The 22,916-nt window shown below is 39.7% G+C and overlaps 1 non-coding gene across 1 annotated transcript; it reads left to right on the forward strand.

The window, feature by feature from the left end:
• The first annotated feature begins 8,753 nt into the window (after positions 1–8,753).
• On the forward strand, positions 8,754–8,825 carry trnac-gca (transfer RNA cysteine (anticodon GCA)). Its single transcript has one exon. It is a non-coding gene; the product is annotated as a tRNA-Cys (tRNA).
• Positions 8,826–22,916: the final 14,091 nt, after the last annotated feature.

The raw sequence follows: 22,916 nt of genomic DNA on the forward strand, positions 1-22,916 counted from the left end.
TTTCTTCTCCCGACGTGCCTTCCAAATCGAGTCTCCGGCTTGCAGGCCCATCAGAGGCCTCAGCTTGAACACGTAAGTGTCTTTTAATGTCTCCAGAGTCTGAGGATTTTGACTTCTTTGCCATGTTTACCTCAAAAAACAAATATGTAACTGGGTGTATGGAATCTCACTGGATTATAACATGAAAATAATTAAAAACTAGCAAAGTGCGCAGAGCTAGTCGCTCAAATGTCTATTTCTCGCATGGCGTCAGGTGTCCCTCTTTGTTTATATACATTACAAAAGTTATACTTTAAATGCACATGTGTAATAGCATCCTTCTTTTTTACATTTATTTCAATTTGTGGGATGCTGCAGTTTTGCAAATTGTTATTTATTTTTCTTTGACATGGTGCAATATTCTATTATGCTGTTCAGATTGTACCCATTTTGAATGGTTAGATTTATATGCACTTTGTTTATATACATTAAAAAGTTATACTTTAAATGCAAATGCAAACCAATGCATTTTTGAATACATTGTGGTTAAGGCAGAATATGATTTCATTTAATAATTTAATTAGAATTGTTTTAACACCAATCATAGTCAAACTATCGCAAACTGTTTGACTTAAAAAATACAAAATATATATATATTTTTAAAGAGCCATTTGGGAGCCAAAAGAGCCGGCTCTTTTTGGTGAGCTGAGCTGAACGAGCCGGCTCACTGAAAAAAGCCGGAATGCCCATCACAACAGTCTCTCCCGCCAGTATATAGCCTCTCCACAGCCCCATGCAGAGCCTCCTTGTGGTGACAGATGGAAACTGGGTACCGTGTGGCCCCAGGCTAGATATGCAGGGACTCGGAAGAGGTCTGGCCACCAGACGTACAGCATGCAGGCCCCCAGCATGGTATGGCGTGCGAAACGGTTCAAAAATAATACTAATGACTTGCCGAGGGAAGCCACTCAGCTATTGAGAGCAGCTATTGAGTCACTTACTGATAGAACTGCGCTGACTACTGAGAAGCCGGCGGTGCATCTGGATAGGCTACTCACTCTCCTCACACAGCCGGCGACCCACACACCTAACGCAGCCAGTGACTCACTCTCCTCACGCAACCGGCGACTCACTCTCCTCACCCAGCATGGGACTCACTCTTTTCACCCAGCAGAGGACTCACTCTCCTCACCCAGCGAAGGACTCACTCTCCTCACGCAGCCGGCGACCCACACACCTAACGCAGCCGGTGACTCACTCTCCTCACGCAGCTGACGACTCACTCTCCTCACCCAGCGGAGGACTCACTCTCCTCACCCAGCCGGCGACCCACACACCTAATGCAGCCGGTGACTCACTCTCCTCACGCAGCCAGCGACTCACTCTCCTCATCCAGTGGAGGACTCACTCTCCTCACCCAGCGGAGGACTCACTCTCCTCACCCAGCGGAGGACTCACTCTCCTCACCCAGCCAGCGACCCACACACCTAACGCAGCCGGCGACTCACTCTCCTCACGCAGCTGTTACATATTTTCTCATATGTAGGCACATGTGCTTTCACACAGTCTTTACCTGAAGTTCAACAGCAATATACCATGTAAAGGCAATGTTTGAGTAGGACAAGTCAGCATACAAATAGCACCAATCTGTTACCTTAAGATGCTTTTTTAAAAGTTCTCAAGTTATAGTTTGTATTGCTTGGCAAGCAATACTGTCCATACACTAACAGTGCCAGCTAGCCACAAGATCATACTCTGCAAAAGCACGTTATCAAAAAGGCAACCACGTTTTGCGTGAATAGCATAAATGCAACATTTAAACATGTAATAATTAATCAAGTACATGTGTCAGTGACAGTTAATAAATATGCAAACTTCGAATTATTTGCCATTCTTCATTCAGTTCCAGGACGGGAGAAAACGCTTTTGTGCTTTGGCTATGGGCTTGAACAGAGAATATGCTATATCATTTCTTATTTTTTACTTCAGGGAGTTTAATATGATGCATCATCGCATAATAAATCATTCCTAAATGACAGCAAAAACCATGTTTGTGATTTCTAAATACAGTTAGCCTGCTATTACTAAAAATACTAAAAAATCTCAACAGATTAGCCAAGTTTTATTTTATTTTTAAAACAAGACAAGACACATGTCATCATACAAAGCAAACGACTGGCAAATTTAATTTAACATAATTCTAAACTCTGACAATAGTTTATGAAATTCCACTTACTACTTTTTTTTTTTTTACTCCGAGAATACCAAATACAGAAACTGACGGTGGGAAATGTGTGGCGTTAGATGCTCTATAGTGTTTGCGAGTCGACTCCAAAAGAGTCGATTCCTTGGCTCTAAATAGTGTTGGAGTCGACTCTAGTACATAAACTCCGTTCTGTTGTTACCTTTTAAAAATTAATAAGTATAGGCAACATATAATACTACAACATTAACCATAGATATTATTATATGGTTACTATTACTAAAACCAAGTTACATTGTGGATATTACAGTAATGCTGTAGCAAAACCATGGTTAATTGTATCAAAACCTTGGTTAGTGCCAAAAAAAATAAAAAAATAAAACGTGGTTACTAGTCATGGTTAATACAATATTACTACAGTAAATCCATGGGTAGTTTTCATAAGGATATAATTTATTAAGGATTAAAGATCATTATCAATGTTTTAACACCTGAATTTAAATAAGCCTGTATAAATGGTCACACAAGCCCATGATAATACATGTCACGTCTAGGTTTGTCATTACTTGGTGTGAATAACTTCAGATGCTGTTTTTCTGTCATTACCTCAGGAAAGCACTGCTCCCTCTTTGAACGAGCACTGTGACGGAAAGGGTGAGCGCTGTCTGTGACTGCTAGTGTATTTTAGCATTTCTGTGTGTCAAGATGAGTGGAATTAAAAATAGTTCCGGTGCCATGCAACAATTCACTCATTTAATTATTTTTTCCACTTCGAAGCTTATGAGATGCATTAATATTCATGTAATCTAAATAATAAGATCAATTGTTAAAAAAAAAAAACTTAAGAATCGATATTTTTATGTGAGGATCGATATTCTTGATACCACATCAGTATCGGATGTATCGATACTTTAGTATCGATCCGCCCATCCCTAGTGCATTACATCAGCAAGGAGTTAATGAAATAAAGTGCGAAATTTGGACGCTGACGTTCGCGCTGATGGTGAAACTAGATTTGCGAAGAAACGAAGGTTTCCTCTCAACTGCATCGTAAGGGTTCATACGTTCCTCGAAGCTTTTCAACATTGTGTACGCTGCGGCCATCTGGTGGTCAAAGCGATGAATAACACCTAAGAAACTGCTGTGTCTCTTTACAGATGCTGGTTTCACATCTGATTCTGCCACTGATTCTTATTTTAAATAACTAAAAGTCATTTTTTGAAGCGATTAAGTCATTTGGTTGTATTGGAACTAAAATAAGTCAAATAAATAAAACAAATTCATAAAAAGAAAATCTACGATCCGTCTATTTAACCATGCCTCAGTCCTTCTCCTTCGTCTGTTACTTCATAGGCTCAAAAAGGCTTCATATATGTATTATAATATTAAACAAATCATTATAATGGATTAGAGTAAGGAAGACCACCCTGGGGTTGCTTGCAGGGATGGATTACCGACTGGGCCAATGGGGCCAGTGCCCAGGGGCCCTTGGCTACCAGGGGCCCTTGACTGCCCGGCGGGGCCCCTGGGCTTTAAGGTTGCGTGATCCAGTTTGGCGATCCCCCCGCTTGAAAACCCATCAACAAAGAAAACGAATTTCAGAACGCTCAACAACTTTTGGGCATAAAAAAGAAAACACCACTTGCTATGTAAAAAATTGTGGGAGGGGAGGGGGGCCCTTGGAGATAATTGGCCCCGGGGCCTTTGCAAGTCATAATCCGTCCCTGGTTACTTGAACCAGATACTGAAGCAGTCACGTGGTTTTCAGGCATCGGACGTCGTAGATCATGTTTTTGTTAAAAAAAAATTTAATAAAGCTCTGATACAGCGTTTCAATTAAAAATGTGGTTGCTGTTTTTTTGGTGGTCAATATAACATAATTTAAGAAAAGGGGAGGGGATATAATTAGTGGATATTAGGTTTTCTATTAGCCAATTTCTGGTTATGAATGTGATATTTCCCATAAATCATAAAGATACTATGATTGTAGTATTATGGTCAGCGTTTGAACCGACAGATGAACCAGAAGTGACGTCACACAACTGGCAACTGCGCTTCCAGACAAGCAATTTTTAATGAGAAAAGATTGAGCAGCATTAATAAACAGCTTAGCATTTCACAATGTAATATTTAATTGTAATGTAAATAAAATGCATTATTAGGGTGATACCTTTAGTTTATAATGCAGAAGTAAAAGTGGGTTCTTTGAAGAACGTACAAAAATGTTTAACTTTATTATAATCTACAGAATGTAATTTTAAACAGATATTGTCTTGCCTTTAGAACCCGGGAGTGTTGCCGCAAAGCATTTGTTTGTAAAAATGAACAACATTTATTTAAGGGACATCATACAACAACCCAATTGCATCAGAGTGAGTCGCCGGCTGGGTGAGGAGAGTGAGTCACCGGCTGCATTAGGTGTGTGGGTCGCCGGCTGCGTGAGGAGAGTGAGTCCTCCGCTGGGTGAGGAGAGTGAGTCACCGGCTGCGTGAGGAGAGTGAGTCGCCGGCTGCGTGAGGAGAGTGAGTCCTCCGCTGGGTGAGGAGAGTGAGTCGCCGGCTGCGTGAGGAGAGTGAGTCGCCGGCTGCGTGAGGAGAGTGAGTCCTCCGCTGGGTGAGGAGAGTGAGTCACCGGCTGCATTAGGTGTGTGGGTCGCCGGCTGCGTGAGGAGAGTGAGTCCTCCGCTGGGTGAGGAGAGTGAGTCGCCGGCTGCGTGAGGAGAGTGAGTCGCCGGCTGCGTGAGGAGAGTGAGTCGCCGGCTGCGTGAGGAGAGTGAGTCCTCCGCTGGGTGAGGAGAGTGAGTCGCCGGCTGCGTGAGGAGAGTGAGTCGCCGGCTGCGTGAGGAGAGTGAGTCCTCCGCTGGGTGAGGAGAGTGAGTCACCGGCTGCATTAGGTGTGTGGGTCGCCGGCTGCGTGAGGAGAGTGAGTCCTCCGCTGGGTGAGGAGAGTGAGTCGCCGGCTGCGTGAGGAGAGTGAGTCGCCGGCTGCGTGAGGAGAGTGAGTCCTCCGATGCGTGAGGAGAGTGAGTCACCGGCTGCATTAGGTGTGTGGGTCGCCGGCTGCGTGAGGAGAGTGAGTCCTCCGCTGGGTGAGGAGAGTGAGTCCTCCGCTGGGTGAGGAGAGTGAGTCGCCGGCTGCGTGAGGAGAGTGAGTCACTGGCTGCGTTAGGTGTGTGGGTCGCCGGCTGTGTGAGGAGAGTGAGTAGCCTATCCAGATGCACCGCCGGCTTCTCAGTAGTCAGCACAGTTCTATCAGTAAGTGACTCAATAGCTGCTCTCAATAGCTGAGTGGCTTCCCTCGGCAAGTCATTAGTCTTATTTTTGAACCGTTTCGCATGCCATAGTTTTTCAAACCACATAAAAATGACAAAATACCACTTATAACATGTTTCACAAACAAAGCTTAAGCCAAGAGGCCAAGAGCCTCATCGTCTACACATTGAATAAATAAGTAATAATTATGTTATTTTGAAACCACATGACTCAACAGACGGAGAAAACATTGTCAAAACAATAACACTAAAGTAGACACTAATAGACAGTTCAATATAAAATAAAGCAGAGCTTGACTGAATATTTCCCAAATCCTCAATACTGTTTGAGGATGAAGTCTCCATTTGGTATCACCCCTTGGCATGACAGTAGGTCCGCGCCGTAATTCAGGCGGCCTGGGACATATGTCGCTCTCAGGGAGATGAGATGGCGCTCACTCCATAGGAGGAGGCGACGCATCAGTCTCAACAGTGGCGGTGCATGAATTACGCCTTGGCGGTTTATATATGCCACAACTGTCATGTTGTCTGAGCGAACCAGGACATGACAGTTCAATTTTTTTGACTGAAAAGCCTTTAAGGCTGGAAATACAGGTCAGGTGTCCATCTCACACCGCCCCCCAACCTGTGTTGAAAGCATACTTAGTCACCACTTTCCACCTGACAACTTGCCCCAGGATGACACCTCGCTGGTAAAACGCAGGAGCTGTCCATGGTGCTAAATCAGCTATACAGCGGCGGGATATAGTGATGCGCATGCGCCCTTGGCGCCAAGCATGTCGTGGCACACGGTGCATCAGCCAACCCTGAAGAAGGTGTAATTAGGCATCCATTAGGTGTAAGAAACCTAATGGATGCCACCGCCATAAATCCCAATGCTTTCTGAAACAGCTTCAGTGGAAGTGTTCTCCCCAGTTTGAACTGAGACAGACACTGTAGAATGGCCTGAACACACTCGCTCGTGAGGTGCGCGCCCGCTCGTGGAGTAGAGGCCTACTCCCAAAAAGGAGATTTATTGGCTGGGGGAAGAGCGTGCTCTTCGCACAGTTCACATTGAGGCCCAAGTTGTTTAATGCTGATGCAGTAAGTCTCTGTGCTGGCATAACAGAGCCTCTGATTGCGCCAGTAAAAGCCAATCGTCTAGGTAGTTCAAGATGCGCACGCCACTCGAGGGGCGAAAACGGCATCAATGCACTTTGTGAATGTGCGAGGAGTCAGAGACCGTCCGAAGGGCTGGACTTTGAATTGATATGCTGTTCCCTCAAACGCGAATCTCAAAAACATCCTGTGATGTCGGACAAGTTGGATATGAATGTATGCCTCCTTCAGATTTATTGACGCAAACCAATCGTGTGGACGTACATGCGATAAGATCTGTTTCTGATTAATCATTTTGAACGGGCACTTTTTGAGTGTGTGATTTAAATGTCTCAGATCCAGGATCGGCCAAAGCCCGCCGTCTTTCTTTGGGACAAGAAAATAATGGCTGTAAAACCCTTTTTGGGCTTGACAATTTGGCACAATCTCTGTCATGCTTTTCACAAGGAGATTGTGTATTTTGGCTCGTAACACTGGCGCGTCTTCTGACGAAACCGTGGAAGACAGAACGACGTTGAAACGGGGTAGCCACTGTGCAAATTGGATCGTATAACCATTTTAGATCGTTTTTTGCACCCATTCTGAAATACCCGTTAGGGCTAGCCACACGTCCGCGTAACGGGACAGAGGGCAATTTGGTTTGTTTACCATATGATATAATGCGTCGCTCACTATAGGGAAGCGGTTGTGCATAATGTGTGTGCTTTGAAGAGGAAAAGGGCTCTTTATTGAGAATGTGTGAGCATCTCGTGAAATTGCAAAAAATGCTGTATTCTTTTTTTGTTTGTGCATAAAGTGTCTCACAGCCTGTGACTATTGCTGAGTCGTGACATAACTTATTCACAGAACCTCCAAATAGGCTGGCTGGAGACACTGGAGCATCCAACAGAGTGGCTTTTTCCTTATCACTCATTTCTGTGAGGGTCAGCCATGTCTATTCAGAACTGCCAGGTTGCCCATGGACTTGCCGATGGCCTGCGCAGTGACTTTCGTGGCATGCAACGCAAAGTCTGTCGCGGTGCGGAGCTCTTATCAAAGCTGTGCTTGTCCATTTGCTTGAGGAGCTTGGCTTGAAATACCTGGACCACCGTCATTGCGTGGAGTGCTGATCCAGCTTGTCCTGCCACTGAGTGAACTTTTCCCGCCAGTGCGACATTTGTTGACACGGTTTTAAACAACTTAACAACTCATCGAAGAGACTGTAAGTCAACTCCTCACAGCCTCGTTGCCATTCCCATCAAAAATCAAAGATGGTGCTGCTGTGAATAACAATGATTTATTGTGATTTTATTATGAAAACATGATTACTATAATATTACTATAGTAAAACCATGGTTAATTTTACCCGGATCAAACCTTTCTCTGAAATTCCTGACAATCACCATCATCAAATCACTGCGAGGAAATCAACCTTTAAATTATTATTATTTTTTTTTTAAATAATTACAAGTAGTTTTAAAGGAAATATTAAGAGTGGAAACAGTAAACAGGATGGGAATAAGTGGGACAGAAGGGGTTTTGAACCCAGGTTGTTTACAAGAAAAATGTACATTTTAACACACTACACCATTGCAGCAATATTTGAGGTGATCTGCAGTTTGTCTTCAATTTCTCTGTTTCCACCAGACAATTTGACTACAAATACCTGGGCTGTGAACCAGGTGCTATTTACACCTAGTGCAAATAGTCGCTCTGTAAAAGGTAATCCATCAGACTCCAGTGGTTTAAGAAAGTCATACACATCTGGGATGGCATGAGTATGAGTAAATGCTGAGAATTTACATCTTTGGATGAACATTCCCTTTAATGGTGGATACCCTTTCATATTTTCTTTGGATTATATTTGTTGGCCTAAACAGGTAACCGGTGGCTTTGGTCTTACCACTCTGTAGATACACTATGAAAAAGAAAAAAACATTTTATAGTCATGAATGGATTGAATTCTCATATGGCATCAAGACATTACATCAGACTCCTTTTTGTATCAGATTTCAGCATGGCACAACCATGCCCTCTTAGTACAATATGGGTATCACTTCAGGAGGAGAACAGAGGGTTAAAGGCAAAGAAAATTAATAAATTAGATATATTTAAACAAACATACAGTTTGATAAACACCCATTAAATACACAATGCTCTGGCAAGACTAAACAATAGATGATTACCCTGTGAAAACAACACTTGTAACACTGTTTATAGAAAGGGGGTATAGCTCAGTGGTAGAGCATTTGACTGCAGATCAAGAGGTCTCTGGTTCAAATCCAGGTGCCCCCTTGATTTTTCAGACCACATAAAAATGATAAAATACCACTTATAACAGGATTTACAAACAAAGTTTTAGCAATGTACACATTTATTAAATAAGTAATTTAAATTATTTTGTTATTTTGTAAATATATGACTCAACAGTAGGACAGTAGGTCTGTCAAATGGCTGTGTGATGCGCCTAGTGCATTGGCAAAGTGTCTCACTTTCTGTCCTCACCGCTGGCTAGCACCGCTGTTTTCAGCACCACGAAAGGAGAGCCGAGTGCATCAGTCTCTCCCACCAGTATATAGCCTCTCCACAGCCCCATGCAAAGCCTCCTTGTGGTGACAGATGGAAACTGGGTACCGTGTGGCCCCAGGCTAGATATGCAGGGACTCAGAAGAGGTCTGGCCCCCAGACGTACGGCATGCAGGCCCCCAGTGTGGGGACATGCCCTGGTGCCCATGAAAAGTACGCTTTGCAGAGCAAGGTTCACTCTCAGAGCAAGGCACTGGCTACACGCTGTTCTGGTCTGGTAAAGTAATAGATGGGCTTAATGATCAAGTCAGTGATTGTCAGCAGACTCTACAGTCTCCCTGTTGGCCACTTGGACTGTCTCTTCATTGACATGCACTGTATCAAGCTATCAAAAAGCTCTTAGATCACATCTAATTTTCCACAACACATGTTTTCTGGAGTTTTTTTGTCTACTAAAATTTCTTGGAAAAATATTTTTACATTTTTCGTTAACAGAACGATCCAAAAACACTTTAAACAACTGTACAACTTATTGAAATGACTGTAAGTCTATCCCTCACAGCGTCTTTGTCAATCCTGTCTAAAATCAAAGATGGTGCTAAATAAATGTGGTGTAAATAAACATGGTTTGTTGTGATTTTATTGTGAAAATGTGATTACTACTTTATTACTATAGTAAAACCATGGTTAATTTTACCCAGATGAAACCTTTTTTTTTTTTTAATTCCTGACCTTCACCGTCACCAAATCACTGCGAGGAAATCAACCTTCAAATTATTTTTATTATTATTATTATTATAAGTAGTATTAAATTAAATATTAATGGTGGAACAAAAGGGGGAATCGAATCCACTTCGTCCGAAAGAAAAATGCATAGCCACACTGTAGTTACACACTAAACCATTGCAGCAACACATTAATTTTGTCAAGTTTGTCTTAAAATTCTGTTTCCACCAGACTATTTGAGTACAAATAGCTGCGCTGTGTGGCAGATGCTATTTACACCTAGTGCAAATAGTTGCTCCATAAAAGGTAATCCATAAGTAATTTATTTAATCCATGTATTCTGAAGCAATCCAGTCAGTTTTGGATGAAAACAGATCAAAATATAATTCCTTTTTGCTATAAATCTTGACATCAGCAGTCACCTTGGCGATCATGATTTCAAGCTCGATTACTCGTCATAGCGCCATCTAGCAATCTGCGCATGCATCAAGCACTAGGAAGTGCAATCAAACTTGAAATCATGATTGTGCCTAGAGACTGCAATGACACGATGTACAGTGAAAAAGGATTATATTTTGGTCTGTTCTCGCCCAAAGCTGATTGCATTGCCTCAGAAGACATTAATTAAACCATTGGAGTCCTGTGGATTACTTATGTGCTTTATGGAGCTTCAAAGTTTTGGTCACCATTCACTTGCATTGTACAGAGCTGAAATATTCTTCTTAAAATCTTCTTTGTGCTCTGCAGAAGACAGTCATACACATCTAGGATGGCATGAGCGTGAGTAAATGATGAGAGAATTTTCATTTTTGGGTGAACTATTCCATTAATGTCGGATATACTTTCATATTTTCTTCGCATTATATTTGTTGGCCTAAACAGGTAACCGGTGGCTTTGGTCTTACCACTCTGTAGGTACACTATGAAAAAGCGAAAAAACTAAAACATTTTATAGTCATGAATGGACTGAATCCTCATATGGCATCAAGACGTTACATCAGACTCCTTTTTGTATCAAATTTCAGCATGGCACAACCACATTTAAATTCTTTTTTTTTTTTTTTTTTTTAAACAATGCCCTCTTAGTACAATAATTGTATGGGTATCACATCAAGAGGAGAACACAGAGTTAAAGGCAAAGAAAATATATAAATTAGATATATTTAAACATACAGTTTGATAATCACAACACATAATCACCCTGATACCAGTTGCAGTGTTTCCAGATCTCACAAGAGAAACAAGCGACCTAAGCCCTTATTCACAAAGATTTTTATCTTACCACTAGGAGTACTCCAAAGAGTTCCTAGCTAGAAGTTTTTGCTTAAAACCCATTCACAAAACTGTCAATAGCAAGTTTTAGTAAGGAAATCTTAAGATAAGAGTAAGGCGGAGTTGACCTCGTTGCTATGAATGACATCACGTTTTATTAGCCGCTCTTTTAAATCGCCTTCAGTGATTGGTAGACAGGGAACCGCTATTTGTCAGCTACGACAGATAACGATATACTGTATAGTACACATACGATAGATAGATAGAAAGATAGATAGATAGAAAGATAGATAGACAGATAGATAGATAGATAGATAGATAGATAGATAGATAGATAGATAGATAGATAGATAGATAGATAGATAGATATTTGTTTTTCGGTCGATCAACATTTCTTCATCCTGTTTTGATGTAATGAAACGAGCATGCATCAGTCAACAGCATCAATACACCGGGTAGCCTGCGATTGCTGTGATTCCCCATGAATGCCCATTATTTTCTCTTCAGCAAGCTTAGGAAAAAACACACTAAGAATTGTCGGACGATGTGCGGTCTGGAGAGGGCATATATATATATTAGTTTGATAGATTATCCTGCTGATGGATGGCAGACATTCCCAATTCATCCGCGCTATACAGTTTTATTTTGCCTGTGGCCAGGGAGCACAGAGTTTTTAAAACCTTTATCTCTGGTGTAATTAGGTTGTTTCGGTTCGTGGGAGAGAGAACTGCATCTCTAACTAAGTTTACAATAATAAAAACATCCTCGAGATTCAGACGATACCGTTTTTAAGGTCAATGTCAACATTTATAATATTACAATATATTTTATGAAAATACATCAATTGTGATTCAGGCGATACCTTTTTAAACTTTTTAATGGGGATTGACAACAGCAGCCAAGCTTCGGGTCATTTGTGAGTCACTCTTAGGGAGTTAGAAGTCCTCAGGAGGACTCGTGGGTTAGGAGCTACTTTTAACGTTAAAGGCTTCATGAATTACTTTTTGATGAAAATTTTATGAGTCCTAAAATTAGGAGTGACGCCCCTGATTTTTAAGAGTTGTAAAAAGGGATAATTTTCTATCCATTCCGGAGTGGAACTTCAATAAATTGCCCTTTGAAGGTCTCTGCGTTGTTCTGTCTTTTCTGAGCGCTGAAGTAAAGCAAGTGTTTTACACTTTACAAATTGATTCCGTTATTCATTTTATCTGACTCCAATTTTATATTAATCTGACTCCAATTTTAAATTGACCTCTAATTTAGATTACATCTCTAATTCTGATCATTCTTTTAATTTGATCTTTTTAAGTTATTGATTACTCTGAAACATCTTAATTTTCATTATCCTTTCATCCGTGTCCCGATTGTCGCTTGGAGTCATATGCCGGCCGATTAATTGCATGGATCTCACGGACACAAAATTGCCAGCTAGTTCATAGTCAGCGGTTGCAGGGTTTACTAATATAATCTGGTTCTGCTGCCTACTGCTTGCTCATAACCAGATGATAGTTTTATTTAGTCACGTTTCATAAAACTTGCTAAGACGGTGATAAGCAGTGACTGGTAGTCTTACGTGGTTTTCTCCTATTCATAAGCTCCAGTAATGATCATTATCCTGGTCATAAGTTTGCGGTAACAAAAGGCATCCCTCGAATCTACCGGTGATAAATGATTTTGGATGAATACAGAATAAATCAAAAAGTAACAATTTATTTACCAGATAGGATTTAAAACGTAACTTCCAAAATCAATCAAAGCCAATTTCACACATGATCAGATTAAATAAACATTTATAAAAAGAAAAGACAAGTCAAAAAAACATACCTGACAAAACTACATGCAGCGGTGCAGCATGGGAGATCTGCTTACAGATTCCCGGTGAAAACGACTACACACATCAATTGTGCGGGATATCTGCTTACAGATTCCCCGAGCTTCTTGTCAACTTTCATTAAATACCCAGACAGAATAAACATTGTGTACCAAATGGTATTATCCAATGAGAATTTGGGGGTGAATGGGTTCTTGACTTCCTGGGGTTTAACCTTGTTAACATACAGGAAATAATTTCAATTGTAGGTCAAGGAGGTGGATAGACCTCCAGAATTATGCAGTATTTGGCGAAGACCTTATAACTTTGTTATAAGTTTTATCAACATGGGAGAGAGACCATTATACCAGTCGCACAGCGATCTTAAATTATATCAAACACATACAGTTGCATTCTTTGTTTTCATGGTATTTGTTATATTTTTTACATATAAATCTTGTGTCTTTGTATGGTCCTGAGCTGTTGAAGGGGAGAAGGGGGAGAGAGAAGAGGGGGCAGCAAGGTGATTTGCAATTTATCACACAGTGGTGATATTCAGGTGAAGATTTCAGCTTTGTAAAACAATGCAAAGGCGATTTGCACTTAATCACACGTGGTGATATTCAGGTGTAGATTTCAGCTTTTGTGAGAGAGTTCTATGACGTTGATTCTCGCAGAGTTCTTTGACTTTTACCGGAAATGGCACCTTTTGGGTGTAGACATGCTGGTGCCAGCCTTACAGAGTTGCTCCTATATTTCCGCATTAGGAGCTACTTTTAGCCTTTTAGGTGAATATAGGCTCAGGTCTGGAAAAACAAGCTCAAAACAAGCGATTTGCCTCACCCAAAATAAAGCGAAAATAAGTTATTCATTTTTTGGGTAAATTATCAGCATAGAAATAATAACAAGCATGGTATACATTAGCCTTTTCAATAAATGTATTTTTAATATTAAATAAATCCTCAAAAATATTTCAAATATAGCCCATCTAGCCCTAATCTCTCTGTCCTGCATGCATTCACTGTGAGGGGGTGTTTGGACTAAATGTCTCCTTATGCGGGCCAATTATTTAAATTTTTTTAAACCTTGTTGTAGCTACCCACAAAGAGCGCATGCAGAGACCATGTTCTTTTGGAGTGATCTTTTTTGTTTTCATTCCTTAAAATGTTTTTAATCCCTGAATGAAATTACATGTTTTTTGACGCTTAAGGATAGTAGGGGTGTAAAATCATTCTGAATGTTATTCTGAAACTTTGATGCATTGATTTCGAAATTTAATAATCAATTATAATGACTATGCTAATACTCAATGTGTTACAGAGGCTGTCTCAGATTACACATGCACTCCCGCAACAGACGTGGAGAGCGTTACTGACTGTACGGGTCCACTGGCGCGTGGTGAGTGAAACGGCTGTTTTCAATCCATTACAATGAAAATCCACCTCGTGAGCGTGGCGCTCGACTCCCATAGGAATGAATTGAAAACTCTCGATTCGATATGTATTGTGTTATATTTGGAGAATACACTTGGAAAGGTAGGCTATAGGCATACTGTACCGCGCCATTACTTGCGATCATTAAGCCTGATTGAAGCCTGGTTTATACTTTATGCAGCTGCTTGTTCAGGAGGGTTGTGACATAATCGCAGCTGTTGCCTTGCATTCCTAAGACTCCCTTTCATGCTGTTGTGCACATGGCAAATTTTTAAACTTTTTTTGCACATTGCTTCAATTACACTGGACAAATACGAGGAAAGGGGCTTTCACTTTCTACTTTTGTTTATAGCGATTTGCATTATTTGTGCATTTTACCACCTACTGGGCAGGGAGGAGAATTTATAGTAAAAAAGGACTTAAATATTGATCTGTTTCTCACTCACTATCATATTGCTTATGAAGACATAGATTTAACCACTGGAGTCGTGTGGATTACTTTTGTGCTGCCTTTATGCAGGGCTGGATTGGTAATCTGGCATACCAGGCATTTTCCCGGTGGGCCGACCCACTTTGGGGCCGATCAGGGGCGGACTGGCCATTGTGAGAACTGGGACTAAGCTGAAATGAGCCACCGCATTATGCAGAATGGGATACAAAACGGCGCCATGATGTGCCGAAGGAGGCAGCGATATGCAGAAAAGGACAGCGACTTTTAGGTGAACTATTCCTTTAATGTCACTTTATATGTCACTTTATTGTGCTTCAGTTCTTGCACACCCAGTTTTTCCTTGGCACACCCAGAGTCTTGTTTTTGGCTACACCACTGCTTTGAAGACAAAGAAAATATACAAAAGCAACACTCATACTTGTATGCACACCCATTAAGCACACAATATTCTGGACTGAAAGCCAGATGGCTACCCTGTGAAAACAACACCTATAACATTACGTTGAGTGTGGGGATATAGCTTAGTGGAAAACAAGAGGTCAATTTCAGGTTTCTGCTCTGGAAGTCCTGTAGTTTTTTGTTTTTGTTTCTTTGTGCCATGTGAACTTCCCTATCTTTTGCTCCCCAGCCACACCCACTTGTTAGACCTTGATTGTCTTATATGGTTCACCCTTTACCTTTCTATGTGTATATATGTACTGGTCTTGTTTATATTATTAGTTGCTGTTTTGTTTTGGGATGTTACCTGTCTCAAGGTGTTTGGTCTTGTTTCCTGTTCAGTCGGTTTCCTTGTAAGTTTTTGTTTTTCCTGTTGTTTTGTACTTTGTTACTTTCCATTTAGTTATTATTAAATATAATTTTTTCATCCCAGCCCCGTGATTGAGTCCTTTTTACCAGTCCCTGATTGTCAAGAGGTCCCCAAATCCAGGTGCCCCCTATATTTTCAGACCAGATAAAAATGGTAAGAAACCTTAGGGATAGTACATGCCAAGAGCCTGAAGTTATCCATAACTCTTTGTGGCTGTGAATTTCACATACCTTTGTGGCTAGTAGCATAGACGCAGGGCCTGGTTACCACACAGACAAATATAAAAAAAATAAAATAAAAATAAAACACTGATGAATGTAAACTAACGTTGCATGAGTGATTTATGGTTTGATTCAAAAATGGATTGGTGACACCCTAGAATTTATCTGTAAGTATGAATTTAAAATGGCTATAAATATATATATATATATATATATATATATATATATATATATATATATATATATATATACTATTATTATTATTATTATTATTATTTTCACATTCCAAAGTAAGTTCCCAGTGGGCAGACTGACTTACTACAGGTGAGATTTTTACAATTAGTCAGTCTGTCTACTGGGAACTTACTACAACCTTTGGAATGTGAAATAACATTTTGGTGATTTATTTATTTATTTATTTATTTATTTATTTTAAATAGTCTAATACTGTATTCATATTATTGGACTTACTGTAAAAAATATCACTTGTAGTAGCTCAGTCTATTAACTGGCAACCTATTACAACATTTGGAATGTAAATGTGTATTTTTAATGTTTTATGTTTAACTTGCACGTCAACAGAATGAGTGATTGCACACCGCCTGTTTTTAAAAATGAGATGGAATTTTCAGACGGTCCCTTAAGTACGCTGAGCAATGAAAGTACATCGGAGCATTTTCAGTCATAGTTCTGCAGCCACTCCAACTGACAGTTCTGAGTGCAGTGATTTTATGTCTGTAGCCTATATTATAGTTATATACCATTTATATTTATATACCATAACACCAAGCCAAGTGTGCGAAATCTTTGCAAACTTGCCGCCGGCAGATCGCGCGGGTACGAGAAACTGACTATCAAAAAAACAAAAAAACAAACAAACAAACAAACAAAAAAAAAAAAATAGAACCTAAAACTAACTTTACACCGCTCTGGGAGCTTAGGTGTGAGGGACTTGCTCATCATGGAAATAATGCTAAAGGAAGTTCATGAATGCTCGTTTCTCAAAAGCTCGACCAGTGAATTTAAAATCAACATTTAGCCTTCACATTTGTCCAATAATAAAAGGCACATAAAACTGCCGCGTATATGAACCAGTAGGTAAAGGCCACCCATATTCCCATTCAAAAACATGGATGTGGGAATGATCTGAGCTTGAAATTGGTACTCTTCGCTGCCATGTACATAGTTATTGTCTTATATTAAATATTAAATCGAATAATATCTTCCAAATTATTTGTTATTATTATTATCGTTTATCATTTATTATTTACTGTTGTAGCTATTACAATTCACTGCTCATCTGTCTTGGATGCACCCTACGTTAAGTCTCTATATTCCCTGAACTGCATCTTGCTTTGTTCATTGCACTGCAATATGTAAAAAATCAAAATAAACCGATTCTTTCAATAATCTTTGATGATTTCTCATTTAAAAAATGCACAAAACACTGATGTCAATTTAAAATGCTTATTTAAAGCAATCAAACTATAGCTGCCAGCCGATTCTCCAGTGCAGTGTGGACCACCAGTGCCCTGATCAGCTGCACTGCATGGTACCACTTATAAATGAATAAAACAAGAAGGATAACTGTGAGAAGAAATTTGGCATACAGAGCAAGGGATTAATCTTAATACACATCTTAATAATATGTGTGTGTGTGTGTGAGTTGCTCTTATCAATTGTTTCATGAGGCAATGATTGTCCTAATGCTGAATCGCATGAGACGAAACCCTGTCTGCGTTCAGTGAACATTTGACGGTTATGTGTAGGCAGGGCCGTAGCTAGTAGGGTGAAAGGTGGTAATGATTCTAGGGGCCCAAATGTCCAGGGGACCCCACAACAAATTCTAAACTGTAATTTTTTAATAGGAAAGGGGCCCAGAGCAAGACAGAGCCAGGGGGCCCAGATTATCTGGCTACAGCCCTGTGTGTAGGCACTGTGTTTGACTATTTGATGAGAGAGATAGCTCAGCTGCAATAAACGTGGCGAGTTTTGGAGAATAATGGTAAAGAATTTAATATTAACTGAAACCGATTTTGAATTCCTAATTGAATATGAAATGAACTAATGATACATGGATTCATCACGTTATAATCTAGCTGCATTAAGCGTGCATGCTCAAGGGATGAGCGTCCCCATGACAGAGTGGACATCAGCCAGGTGCAGTTTCAATATCTCTCCCTTAGATCGGGACATTCGCATTAATTTAATGCATTAAATATAACTGCATTTAAGATGTAAGACTGGGGTGTTTCCTTTAAAGAGCTCTGGCTCCACTTATTCCACAACCAGAGTGCTTCTGTATTTACTTTTTTGGTATTTTTGTATAATTCCCTCATACTTTGCGATCTACATCACCTGAAGCTGTTTGGAAAGTTTAGAGTGTATCTGGACTGTGAGCTGTGTGTTCTTCCTCTTCTCAGTCAGGCTTGAACTGCAGTGCTGCTCTTGCACGGCATCATTAAGAGTTTCAAATGATCTCATGTCACGTTAAATGAGACCAAATGACTATTCGACAACGAAAAATGTTGTTGACAATTTTTTATTATCGACGTTGTCGATAACGTTGACTAATCGTCGCACCCTATCTGTCATTTTGTAATTATTCAGAGCTCATCTTATACTTAATATGTTGTCTTTGGTTGTCAGCATTATTGTGATTTGTATGTCAAATAATAAGGTCCACGCAAGGTACAGTGTTAATGCGCACATACGGATATGCGCTACGATGTGTAAGTAATTTCAAAATAAAAATAATTTCAGTTTTTCAAAATAATAAAAAAAATGCTGTAATGGGGTCCGTGCGGGCATGTTGGAGCCCAGGGTGGCCGCCTATATCACCTGTAGGATTTTACCCCTACAAATTACCCCCACAGCATCATCAGTAAGGCAAAAGATGTGTACTAAGGGCTAAACATATATACAGGTGCATCTCAATAAATTAGAATGTCGTGGAAAAGTTCATTTCTTTCAGTAATTCAATTCAAATTGTGAAACTCGTGTATTAAATAAATTCAATGCACACAGACTGAAGTAGTTTAAGTCTTTGGTTCTTTTAATTGTGATGATTTTGGCTCACATTTAACAAAAACCCACCAATTCACTATCTCAAAAAATTAGAATACATCATAAGACCAATAAAAAAAACATTTTTAGTGAATTGTTGGCCTTCTGGAAAGTATGTTCATTTACTGTATATGTACTCAATACTTGGTAGGGGCTCCTTTTGCTTTAATTACTGCCTCAATTCGGCGTGGCATGGAGGTGATCAGTTTGTGGCACTGCTGAGGTGGTATGGAAGCCCAGGTTTCTTTGACAGTGGCCTTCAGCTCATCTGCATTTTTTGGTCTCTTGTTTCTCATTTTCCTCTTGACAACACCCCATAGATTCTCTATGGGGTTCAGGTCTGGTGAGTTTGCTGGCCAGTCAAGCACACCAACACCATGGTCATTTAACCAACTTTTGGTGCTTTTGGCAGTGTGGGCAGGTGCCAAATCCTGCTGGAAAATGAAATCAGCATCTTTAAAAAGCTGGTCAGCAGAAGGAAGTATGAAGTGCTCCAAAATTTCTTGGTAAACGGGTGCAATGACTTTGGTTTTCAAAAAACACAATGGACCAACACCAGCAGATGACATTGCACCCCAAATCATCACAGACTTTGGAAACTTAACACTGGACTTCAAGCAACTTGGGCTATGAGCTTCTCCACCCTTCCTCCAGACTCTAGGACCTTGGTTTCCAAATGAAATACAAAACTTGCTCTCATCTGAAAAGAGGACTTTGGACCACTGGGCAACAGTCCAGTTCTTCTCCTTAGCCCAGGTAAGACGCCTCTGACGTTGTCTGTGGTTCAGGAGTGGCATAACAAGAGGAATACGACAACTGTAGCCAAATTCCTTGACATGTCTGTGTGTGGTGGCTCTTGATGCCTTGACCCCAGCCTCAGTCCATTCCTTGTGAAGTTCACCCAAATTCTTGAATCGATTTTGCTTGACAATCCTCATAAGGCTGCGGTTCTCTCGGTTGGTTGTGCATCTTTTTCTTCCACACTTTTTCCTTCCACTCAACTTTCTGTTAACATGCTTGGATACAGCACTCTGTGAACAGCCAGATTCTTTGGCAATGAATGTTTGTGGCTTACCCTCCTTGTGAAGTGTGTCAATGATTGTCTTCTGGACAACTGTCAGATCAGCAGTCTTCCCCATGATTGTGTAGCCTAGTGAACCAAACTGAGAAACCATTTTGAAGGCTCAGGAAACCTTTGCAGGTGTTTTGAGTTGATTAGCTGATTGGCATGTCACCATATTCTAATTTTTTGAGATAGTGAATTGGTGGGTTTTTGTTAAATGTGAGCCAAAATCATCACAATTAAAAGAACCAAAGACTTAAACTACTTCAGTCTGTGTGCAATGAATTTATTTAATACACAAGTTTCACAATTTGAGTTGAATTACTGAAATAAATGAACTTTTCCACGACATTCTAATTTATTGAGATGCACCTGTATATATATATATATATATATAATTTGACGTTTATTCATCAACAACATCAAAAACAAAACCAGGCCAAATTAGATAGCTTGGTACACTGGGAAATATAAATTTTACAAATTTCATTTTATCATTACTTCTTCATCATTTTGGTCATTTTGGTAGACAGTAGCCTATGTTAATATGTATAAACAATAAACATGTACGCCAAACTATATATATTGTTAGGCCTGCATTATTATTGTTTACATGCACAATTTGTACTATTTACAAGTATTTACACTGATATGTGGAACAAACGCTAAAACGGTATTGTCTCTTTAAGAAAACCGAAAGTTCCATGTTTTGTTTAGGTTGAGCAAAATGCCAGAGTGGAGTACTGGTTCTTGGATAAACAACTGACTGTAAAGAACAGAAACGATATTAATCCATGCCGTGTGTATCAAATATGATACACAATGTTTGACGGCTCCCGTTTCACTCTCTGTTCCAGCTGACGAGCCAAACAACCTATGGTATGGAAGTTTCACATGCTTATGGCACCATCTAGTGGTTATTTGTGAAAAAATGTGGTTTCAATGTTCACATCGATCGGGCTTGCCTGAAAAGTGACTCTTATGTTGGGATAAATGACAGCTTATTTTAATAAAGTAAAAGTGACTGTAATGATTTTATTGTTATTGAAATTTTAAAATGAGTATTTTATACTGAATATAAGCAACTTGTGCTTGGTTAAAATTTGTAATATTATTTGATTGAAAACCCCTCTTTTGAAATCCATGTATCAAATATGATACACTAGGCTTTTGAGGTATATCTCTAAATCACTATTCCATTCCATGCCCACCACAAAAAAAAAAGAACAAAAAAAAAAAAGTAAAAAAAAAAACCTTCACCTTGCTTTGAAAATAAAATATTATAAGATATAGTTGAAGTCTACCACCCCTGGAGTTCGCTAGTTCGAATCCCAGGGCGTGCTGAGTGACTCCAGCCAGGTCTCCTAAGCAACCAAATTGGCCCGGTTGCTAGGGAGGGTAGAGTCACATGGGGTAACTTCCTCGTGGTCGCTATAATGTGGTTTGTTCTCGGTGGGGCACGTGGTGAATTGAGCGTGGTTGCCGCGGTGGATGGCGTGAGCCTCCACACTCGCTATGTCTCCTTGGCAACGCGCTCAACAAGCCACGTGATAAGATGCGCGGGTTGACTGTCTCAGACGCGGAGGCAACTGGGATTCATCCTCCGCCACCCGGACTGAGGCGAATCACTATGCGACCACGAGGACTTAGAGCGCACTGGGAATTGGGCATTCCAAATTGGGAGAAAAAGGGGAAAAATCCCACAAACACACAAAAAAGATATAGTTAAAGTGTGAACTAATATTTCCGTGTATTTTCATATATGCAGACTGCGCTGCCATTAAAAAGATCTCATTATTTTACATTACAAGCTATTATGATGCCATCTTGCTTGTTCCTGAGACCCAGTGAAAAAACTTTTACAATTTCCCTGTTTTAAATGTCAGTATTCTGTTTGGTGCATAAAATACAAATGATAAAAATTGTTTATTGAAAAAAACATTTTATTCATATTGTATTTGATGTGCTGAATTGAACTGTGATACATTTCAATCCAGATTTATAGACCAAAGAGAGGAAGCTGTCATGGCCAAACTCTCAAACATTTGGTATCTCTGAAAAGCCCAGGGAGTCCTCTGATAATACCCCAAGATTTACTACTGTAGCATGTATGGGCTAAGAAAAACTTAAATAACAATTGTCCTACATAAAAATTAATTGCTGGGCCTCAGGAGGATAATGACCTTTAAAGTCTAATGTATCAAATCTGATACAAAAAAGATATAAATAATAATAATAATAATAATAAATTGTGCAATTTTATTATTTTATTTTTTTACGATTTCTTTTTATAGTTTGTCTAAAGGTACTATAAACAGTTTCATATCAAAAAGCAGAATTTTCCAACAATTCTTTTAGATGTCGGGGATTGAGTGGTTCTCGTTTTTGGAAACATGCACGGACTGAGTCAAACAAAGCTCAACACGCAGTGAAAGGATCTCAGTGCTTTGCATATTAAAAGATCGATCTTGGTATTTTTAAGAATAGATAGATAGATGATAGATAGATGTTTAGGTATTTGGTCTGTTGTAGTCTTTTAAGTACCACTAAGAGCTAAAGTATTAGCATAAAAGGGCTACATGGGGAGGGGTCATTTTATCATCTGAATGGTCAGATTGGAAATGGAAATTGGGCTATAGTCAGCTACTGTTTGATCTGATAATGGTCGCCTGTTTTGTGTAGCCAGAGGGCCTGTACCTGTTAAATGGGTGTAAACTGGTCTCATGTAACTCTGTTATATGTGCTCTACAGTTCAAAACAATTTTCAGTAATAAACATTTCTATCATATACAGTATATACATTTCTATTCAATATATATATATATATATATATATATATATATAAAAATTAAACGGGGCATTTGTAACATAAACCAAAGGCAGTTAAGGCACATTTTAAGTAGAGATTTTTATTTGTACAAAACCATTTTGTACAAAATTAAGAAAACATACTATGGATATCCAGTCTACTTTCAAAAATAAAATACTTGAACACTTTGCTCATTTCAGC

The sequence above is a fragment of the Myxocyprinus asiaticus genome, chromosome 14 (assembly GCF_019703515.2).
Source record: "Myxocyprinus asiaticus isolate MX2 ecotype Aquarium Trade chromosome 14, UBuf_Myxa_2, whole genome shotgun sequence".
In the NCBI taxonomy this organism is placed as follows: Eukaryota; Metazoa; Chordata; class Actinopteri; order Cypriniformes; family Catostomidae; genus Myxocyprinus; species Myxocyprinus asiaticus.